Source organism: Pristiophorus japonicus, unplaced genomic scaffold (assembly GCF_044704955.1).
Source record: "Pristiophorus japonicus isolate sPriJap1 unplaced genomic scaffold, sPriJap1.hap1 HAP1_SCAFFOLD_918, whole genome shotgun sequence".
Taxonomy (NCBI): Eukaryota; Metazoa; Chordata; class Chondrichthyes; family Pristiophoridae; genus Pristiophorus; species Pristiophorus japonicus.
In genome coordinates, this window is record NW_027254844.1 from 106,285 (window position 1) to 116,181 (window position 9,897).

Here is a 9,897-nt window from a genome sequence, read left to right on the forward strand (position 1 = left end):
CCTTATTAATGGGGGGGAGGGTTCAGGAGAGCAAAAATGTAAAGTATCAAATAATAAGGCGGCGGCACTAGAGCAGGGTAGCACTGGGGGAAATGAAAACCAGAGTGTGACAGGAAGGGACAGAATGTATAAAGATAAGTGAATCAGAAAGTGAGGTCAAAAACAGGAAAAAATGGTTAAAAGAAACAAACTTAAAAACTCTTTATCTGAACGTAAAATAGATGACGGCACAAATAGATACAAATGGGTATGATCTGATAGCCATTACAGAGACGTGGTTGCAAGATGACCAAGGCTGGGAACTGAATATTCAGGGGGATTTGACGATTTGGAAGATTGACAGAAAGGAAAAGGAGGTGGGGTAGCTCTATTAATAAAGGATGAGATCAGTGCATTAGTGAGAAATGATATTGGCTCAGAAGATCAAGATGTTGAATCAGTTTGGGTGGAGATAAGAAATAATAAGGGGGAAAAAGTTGTTGGTGGACGTAGTCTATAGGCCCCCTAACAGTAGCCACACTGTTGGACGAAGTATAAATCAAGAAATAATGGAGGCTTGTAAAAAAGGTACGGCAATAATCATGGGCGATTTTAACCCTCATATTGATTGGACAAAGCAAATTGGCCAGGGTAGTCTTGAGGAAGAATTCATAGAGTGTATCCGGGATCGTTCCCTTGAAGAGTAGGTTGCGGAACCAACCAGGGACCAGGCTATCTTAGATCTGGTACTGTGTAATAAGACAGGATTAATAAACAATCTCCTAGTAAGGGATCATCTAGGAATGAGTGACCATAACATGATTGAATTTCAAATTCAGTTGGAGGGTGAGAACGTTGGATCTCAAACCAGTGTTCTGATCTTAAATAAAGGAGACTACAAAGGTGTGAAGGCAGAGTTGGCTCAAATGGACTGGGAAAATAGATTAAAATATGGACGGTTGATGAGCAGTGGCAGACATTTAAGGAGATATTTCATAACTCTCAAAAATATATCCCAATGAGAAGGAAAGACTAAGAGAAGGGATAACCATCCATGGCTAACTAAGGAAATAAGGGATGGTATCAAATTGAAAATAAGGGCATACGATATGGCCAAGACTATTGGGAGGTCAGAGGATTGGGAAACTTTTAAAAGCCAGCAAAGAATGATTAAAAAATAATGGAGAGGGAAGATAGATTATGAAAGTAAACTAGCACAAAATATAAAAACAAATAGTAAGAGTTTCTACAGGTACATAAAAAGGAAAAAAGTGGCTAAAGTAAGTGTTGGTCCCCTAGAAGATGAGACTGGGGAATTAATAGTGGGGAACAGGGAAATGGCAGACACTTTGAACAAATATTTTGTACCGGTCTTCACTGTAGAAGACACTAAAAACACCCTAATAGTGGATAATCAAGGGGCTATAGGGAAGGAGGAACTTAACACAATCACTATCACTAAAGAAATAGTACTTGGTAAAATAATGGGACTAAAGGCGGACAAGTTCCCCGGACTGGATGGCTTGCATCCTAGCGTCTTAAGAGATGTGGCTGCAGAGATAGTGGATGCATTGGTTGTAATCTACCAAAATTCTGGTGAAGTCCCAGCGGATTGGAAAAGCGCAAAAGTAAGGCCCCTATTTAAAAAGGCAGACAGAAAGCAGAAAAGTATTGACCAGTTAGCCTAACATCTGTCGTTGGGAAAATGCTGGAATCCATTATTAAGGAAGCAGTAGCGGGACATTTGGAAAAGCATGATTCAATCAATCAGAGTCAGCATAGTTTTATGAAATGGAAATCATATTTGACAAATTTGCTGGCGCTTTTTAGGATGTAATGAGCAGGGTGGATAAGTGGGAACCAGTGGATGTGGTGTATTTGGATTTCCAGAAGGTATTCGATAAGGTGCCACATAAAAGGTTACTGCACAAGATAAAAGTTCACGGGATTGGGGGTAATATATTAGCATGGCTAGAGGATTGGCTATCGAACAGAAAACAGAGATTCGGGATAAACAGGTCATATTCCGGTTGTCAAACAGTAACTAGTGGGGTGTCACAGGGATCGGTGCTGGGGTCTCAGCTATTTACAATCTATATTAATGACTCGGTTGAAGGGACCAAGTGTAATGTAGCCACATTTGCTGATGATACAAAAATGGGTGGGAAAGCAAATTCTGAGGAGCAAACGGATATAAACAGGCGAAGTGAGTGGGCAAAAATTTGGCAGATGGAGTATAATGTGGAAAAATGTGAGGTTATCCACTTAGGCAGAAAAAATAGAAAAGAAAATTATAATTTAAATGGAGAACAATTGCAAAGTGCTGCAGCACAGAGTAACCTGGGGATCCTTGTGCATGAAACACAAAAAGTTAGTCTACAGGTACAGCAAGTAATCAGGAAGGCCAATGGAATGTTGGCCTTTATTGCAAGGGGGGATAGAGTATAAAAGCAGAGAAATCCTGCTACAACTGTACAGGGTATTGGTGAAGCAACACCTAGAGTACTGCGTACAGCTTTGGTCTCCGTATTTAAGGAATTTAAGATCAAGCCCTCAAATCTGCCATCAAGCTCATGGTCTAAGGAAGGATATACTTGGATTGGAGGCTGTTCAGAGAAGGTTCACAAGGTTAATTCCGGAGATGAGGGAGTTGACTTGTGAAGGTAGATTGGGCCTATACTCAGTGGAGTTCAGAAGAATGAGAGGGGATCTTATCGAAACATATAAGATAATGAAGGGGCTCGACAAGGTGGATGCAGAGAGGCTATTTCCACTCATAGGGGAAACTAAAACTAGGGGACATAGTCTCAGAATACAGGAACGCCCATTTAAAACTGAGATGAGGAGAAATTTCCTCTGAGGTTGTAAATCTGTGGAATTCTCTGCCCCAGAGAGCTGTGGAGACTGGATCACTGAATATATTTAAGGTGGAGATAGACAGATTTTTGAGCGATAAGGGAATAAAGGGTTATGGGGAGCGAGCAGGGAAGTGGAACTGAGGCCATGATGAGATCAGCCATGATCTTATTAAATGGCCTACTCCTGCTCCTATTTCTTATGTTCCTATGTTCTTATTCTGAAACTATGCCCCCTAGGTCTAGATTCCCCCAGGTGGGGAAACATCCTCTCCACATCTACCCTGTTAAGCCCCCTCAGAATCTTAAATGTTTCAATAAGATCGTCTCTCATTCTTCTAAACTCCAAGGAGTATAGGTTCGACCTGCTCAACCTTTCTTTGAATGACAACCCCTTCATCTCAGGAAGGTTATCTGAAATGTTGGAGAAACACTTCAAAACATTAATACTGTTCTCATTTTCTGCCCTGCCATAATTAGATTTCCTGGTGAATAGCGGAGTGTTCGAGTAAGTTCCACAGCTGGAAGGAACCAGGGATTGTGGACTGAGGAACAACAGCAGGTGAACCAGCACAGGATTGTGAGAGCACCAACCAGGGAGCCCCTTCTGATTGAAAGCGCTTCAATAGATCGACTGGGGAGAAAGGTAAGAGAAAGTGCCATTTACTCAGATACACACCGGTCCTGTAGACAGTACACACAGGTTACAAGGTAAGACAGGAAATGAGACTGGGAGAGTCTGACCACCGAGCACAATTATCCAGCATGAGGCCGTGCAATGGGATGTGAAGTGAGATCAGTTTCTGTCTCTGAACACAGTCACAGTGAATCTTGTGTGTGTTTTAGAGTAAAGGGCTTTGATCTAAGAGGTGACTCCAGTTTGAGGCAGAGCCCAGCAGATGGACCGGTCTCTGTACATTAGGTGGGACTGAACTCACACCGACACCATCAGATCTCAATGTTCAAATATTTCCCATCTGGTGAGAAAGCCATTGGAAAGATTGAACTGGAAGCATCAGAGTCAATTCACTGATCACGATGCACAGACCAATCTGAAATACCAGCACGGCCTATCACTGACAGAATCAATTATTCATTCATGAACATTTAGAATTATAAGTAAATATATTGATAACTACTAATATTGAAGCATTGATCACTAGAGATATGTAGTATTCGAATATACTGAAACACAGATATGGAGAGTTGCAATTTATTGATTGGCGTCGTACTTGACCCCGAGATGAGTTTCCGAACCCATATTCCCTCAATCACCAAGTACGTTTACTTCCAGCTCCATAACATCGCCGGTCTCTGCCCCTTCCTCAGCTCATCTGCTCAAACCCTCATCCCTGTCTCTTGTTACCACTACATTGGACTATTCCATTGCTCTCCTGATCGGCCTCACATTCTCCGCAAACTTAAGCTTATCAAAAACACTCCTGCCCTTATTCTTACTCAAGAACACAAGAAGTAGTAGCAGGCGTAGGCCATACGACCCCTCCCATCTGCTCCTCCATTCAGTAAGATCTCTATTCGATACAGAATTTCAAAGATTCACAACTCTTAAGTGAAGAAATATCTCATCTCAGTCTTAAATGGCCGATCATTTATCCTAATACTACGACTCCTAGCACTAGACTATCCAGCCCGTGTCAATTTCTCTAAGAATTTTATATGTTTCAATGGTATCACCTTCCATTCTTCTAAACTCCAGAGAATATAGGACTAATCGACTCAGTCTCTCCTCAGCCCTCTCATCCCAACTTGTACCAATTTCCATTCACCCATCACCCCTGAGCTCACTGAACTACATTGGCTCCTGCTCCACAAAGCCTCGATTTCAAAATGCTCATCCTTGTTTTGAAATCCATCCAGGACCTTGCCCCTCCCTATTGCTGTAACCTCCTCCAGCCCTACAACCCTCAGAGATCTTTGCATTCCTCCAATTCTGGCCTCTTGAGCAGCCCCAATTTTCTTCCCTCCAATATTGGTGGCCATACCTTCAGCTGCCGAGGCCATAAGCTCTGGAATTCCCTCCCTAAACCTCTCTCTCATGCTCCTTAATATCTACCCCTTTGAACAAGCTTTTAGCCACCTGTGCTAATATTTCCTTATATGACTGGGTGTCAAATTCTGTTTGATTAAGGTGCTGTGAAGTGCCTTGGGACATTTTACTACGTTTAAGATGCGATATAAATGCAATTTGTTGCTGATAACTGAAGATATTTTAAATTGTAATATAACACAACTACAGGCATGGGGAATTGCAATAGATTGATAACTGCAGAGGAAGAGGATTGTTATGGATTGCTAACAGCGTGAATTCTTTTAACGTGAGGTGGCCGTTGCACACCAGCTACCACACAGGCTTGGCAGAGCAAGGGGATTCAAGGCGACTGGACAGCAGGCTCTGCTGCATGTTTCCTCTGGCACTGACTCTCACTGGGGTACAGTTTCCTCTGGCACTGACTCTCACTGGGGTACAGTTTCCTCTGGCACTGACTCTCACTGGGGTACAGTTTCCTCTGGCACTGACTCTCACTGGGGTACAGTTTCCTCTGGCACTGACTCTCACTGGGGTACAGTTCCTCTGACACAGATTTACTGTGTACCTAATTTGTGCTGTCCCTGCCCTGGGGGTGTTTCATGGGACAGTTTAGAGGGAACTTTAACCTGAAACTGATCAGGAGCTGTGGGTGGAAAGTTTTCAGTGCAGTGGCAGATCGTACTGTTGCTGAATTTTAATTGATAAGCTGCCCAGTGCGGTCGGGACAGACACCGAAGTTTGCCCTGCGGCAGTGTCGAGGGAACTTTACTCCATCTAACCCATACTCCACCTAGTCTGTGGGAATTTAGTTGGATTTTGAAAGCAATTGCTACGGTAGATAGAGAGAAAGTTATTCTGCTGCTTGGGATGTCTAGGACAAGGGGACATAACCTTAAAATCAGAGCCAGGCCATTCAGGAGAGATGTTAGGAAACAGTTCTTTGCTCAATGGATGGTTGAAGTGTGGAACTTTCCACAATAAGCAATCAATTCTCGCCCATTGAATAACTTTGGGTCGGTTGTGATGTCTACCCAATGACCGACCCGTTGCTTGTCCCTATGGTTTCATTTCGGTTTCATTGCTGGACCCACCACTCAAAGCCCTTTGTCTGATCTGCCCCTGGGAATGAGCAGACTCCTCTCTCATCTCCCACACTGCACCGTCTCTCCTCCTCTTTCCCCCTTGGTTGTGTTCCACACTCTGGGCCCTGGCCCTTCCCCGGGGATTCTCAGTATGAACAGGGGGATGTGTGTTGAGACAGGATGTCCCAGCTCTCCACCTTTAAAGGGACAAGGAGAGGACTCGCTGGGCTGAATGGCTCTGCTTTATGACATCACTGCAGTGCCAAGCAACCAACCTCACTGACCCCAGCTCATTATGGGCTGGCAGTGTCTGATGGGACAGTGTAGAGGGAGAAAGACTTGGATTTATTTGATGCATTTCACAACCACTGGACCTCTCAAAGCGTTTTACAGCCAATGAAGTACTTTTGGATTGTAGTCACTGTTGTAATAAGGGAGATTTACTCTGCATCTAACCCATGCTGTACCTGCCCTGGGAGTGTTTGCTGGGACAATGTCGGAAAGTGTGAGGTCATTCACCTTGGGGAAAAAAAACAGTAAAAGGGAATATTATTTGAATGGGGAGAAATTACAACATGCTGCGGTGCAGAGGGACCTGGGGGTCCTTGTGCATGAAACTCTTTTAGAGTCTACCTATAAAACATAAAACATTAAATACAATGTTCACTGACCGGGAATCGAACCCGGGCCGCAGTGGTGAAAGCGGCAAATCCTAACCACTCTACCACCAGGGAAGCTGCTATAATCTGCATTTTGAAACAACTGCCTCCCCGTCGGGGAATTGAACCCCGGTCTCCCGCGTGACAGGCGGGGATACTTACCACTATACTAACGAGGAACTGACTAGTGTGGCCGTAGGCACTGATCCCAAAAAGTTAGTTTGCAGGTGCAGCAAGTAATCAGGAAGGCGAATGGAATGTTGGCCTTCATTGCGAGAGGGATGGAGTACAAAAGCAGGGAGGTCCTGCTGCAACTGTACAGGGTATTGGTGAGGCCGCACCTGGAGTACTGTGTGCAGTTTTGGTCACCTTACTTAAGGAAGGATATACTAGCTTTGGAGGGGTTACAGAGACGATTCACTAGGCTGATTCCGGAGATGAGGGGGTTACCTTATGATGATAGATTGAGTGGAATGGGTCTTTACTCGTTGGAGTTCAGAAGGATTAGGGGTGATCTTATAGAAACATTTAAAATGGGATAGACAAGATAGAGGCAGAGAGGTTGTTTCCACTGGTCGGGGAGACTAGAACTAGGGGGCACAGCCTCAAAATACGGGGGAGCCAATTTAAAACCGAGTTGAGAAGGAATTTCTTCTCCCAGAGGGTTGTGAATCTGTGGAATTCTCTGCCCAAGGAAGCAGTTGAGGCTAGCTCATTGAATGTATTCAAGTCACAGATAGATAGATTTTTAACCAAAAAGGGAATTAAGGGTTACGGGGAGCGGGCGGGTAAGTGGAGCTGAGTCCACGGCCAGATCAGTCATGATCTTATTGAATGGCAGATCAGGCTCGAGGGGCTAGATGGCCTACTCCTGTTCCTAATTATTATGTTCTTATGTCTTATGTTCTTATGACAGTGTAGAGGGAGCTTTCCTCTGTATCTAACCCATGCTGTACCTGCCCTGTGAGCTTTGATGGGTCGGTGTAGGTGAAGCTTTTCTCTGAATCTAACCTGTACTCTACCTGCCCTAGTTGTGTCTGATGGGATAGTGTAGAGGGAGCTTTACTCTGCATTAAACCCAAGCTGCACCTGCCTTGGGAGTGTTTGATGGGACAGTGTAGAGGGAGCTTTATTTATCTAACCCATGCTGCAACTGCCCTGGGTGTGTGTGATGTGACAGTGAAGATGCAGGGGTGTCAAACTCAATCGGAAAGCGGGCCAGTTTGGATTCAAATGCACCTCCCGCGGGCCACACAGTTGGGCCAATGAAAATGAAAAGCCTCGTATGGTATTAATTTACCGAACATCGGCTGTATTAAAACGGCAGCTAAATTCACGTTGACAGGTCCTGTAATGTCACCCAGCCCCTCTCCCATGCTTAGCCTCTCTTTTCGTGCCCCCCTCCCCGACCCCGTCCCAGCCTCTCACTCTCTCCCACCTCCAGCCTCTCTCCCCCATGCCCCCCCCCCCCCTCCGGCCCCTGCTCCACCAGCCTCTCTTTTCCCCCGGCCCCCGCTCCACCAGCCTCTCTCTTTCACACCCCGCCGCCCAACCTCTCTCTCTCTCTCTCTTCCCCCCCGCCTCTCTCTTTCCCTCCCCCCCGCCTGTTTCCCCCCCCCCCCAGCCTCTCTCTTTCTCCCCCCCCCCAGCCTCTCTCTTTCTCCCCCCCCCCAGCCTCTCTCTTTCTCCCCCCCATCCCCAGCCTCTCTTCACCCCCCATCCCCAGCCTCTCTTCACCCCCCATCCCCAGCCTCTCTTCACCCCCCATCCCCAGCCTCTCTTCACCCCCCATCCCCAGCCTCTCTTCACCCCCCATCCCCAGCCTCTCTTCACCCCCCATCCCCAGCCTCTCTTCACCCCCCATCCCCAGCCTCTCTTCACCCCCCATCCCCAGCCTCTCTTCACCCCCCATCCCCAGCCTCTCTTCACCCCCCATCCCCAGCCTCTCTTCACCCCCCATCCCCAGCCTCTCTTCACCCCCCATCCCCAGCCTCTCTTCACCCCCCATCCCCAGCCTCTCTTCACCCCCCATCCCCAGCCTCTCTTCACCCCCCATCCCCAGCCTCTCTTCACCCCCCATCCCCAGCCTCTCTTCACCCCCCATCCCCAGCCTCTCTTCACCCCCCATCCCCAGCCTCTCTTCACCCCCCATCCCCAGCCTCTCTTCACCCCCCATCCCCAGCCTCTCTTCACCCCCCATCCCCAGCCTCTCTTCACCCCCCATCCCAGCCTCTCTTCACCCCCCATCCCCAGCCTCTCTTCACCCCCCATCCCCAGCCTCTCTTCACCCCCCATCCCCAGCCTCTCTTCACCCCCCATCCCCAGCCTCTCTTCACCCCCCATCCCCAGCCTCTCTTCACCCCCCATCCCCAGCCTCTCTTCACCCCCCATCCCCAGCCTCTCTTCACCCCCCATCCCCAGCCTCTCTTCACCCCCCATCCCCAGCCTCTCTTCACCCCCCATCCCCAGCCTCTCTTCACCCCCCATCCCCAGCCTCTCTTCACCCCCCATCCCCAGCCTCTCTTCACCCCCCATCCCCAGCCTCTCTTCACCCCCCATCCCCAGCCTCTCTTCACCCCCCATCCCCAGCCTCTCTTCACCCCCCATCCCCAGCCTCTCTTCACCCCCCATCCCCAGCCTCTCTTCACCCCCCATCCCCAGCCTCTCTTCACCCCCCATCCCCAGCCTCTCTTCACCCCCCATCCCCAGCCTCTCTTCACCCCCCATCCCCAGCCTCTCTTCACCCCCCATCCCCAGCCTCTCTTCACCCCCCATCCCCAGCCTCTCTTCACCCCCCATCCCCAGCCTCTCTCTCCCCCACCATCCCCAGCCTCTCCTCCCCCCCCCTCCCCCAGCCTCTCCTCCCCCAGCCTCTCCTCCCCCCCCTCCCCCAGCCTTTCCTCCCCCCCCTCCCCCAGCCTCTCCTCCCCCCCCCTCCCCCAGCCTCTCCTCCCCCCCCTCCCCCAGCCTCTCCTCCCCCCCCCTCCCCCAGCCTCTCGTCCCCCCCCCTCCCCCAGCCTCTCGTCCCCCCCCCTCCCCCAGCCTCTCGTCCCCCCCTCCCCCAGCCTCTCCTCCCCCCCTCCCCCAGCCTCTCCTCCCCCCCCCTCCCCCAGCCTCTCCTCCCCCCCCCTCCCCCAGCCTCTCCTCCCCCCCCTCCCCCAGCCTCTCCCCCCCCCCTCCCCCAGCCTCTCCCCCCCCCCTCCCCCAGCCTCTCCCCCCCCCCTCCCCCAGCCTCTCCCCCCCCCCCTCCCCCAGCCTCTCCCCCCCCCCCC

General features: G+C 49.3%; 1 non-coding gene across 1 annotated transcript; it reads right to left on the reverse strand.

Moving 5' to 3' along the window:
* Positions 1-6,732: 6,732 nt before the first annotated feature.
* trnad-guc (transfer RNA aspartic acid (anticodon GUC)) lies at positions 6,733-6,804 on the reverse strand. The gene has a single exon. It is a non-coding gene; the product is annotated as a tRNA-Asp (tRNA).
* Between the last annotated feature and the right edge of the window lie 3,093 nt (positions 6,805-9,897).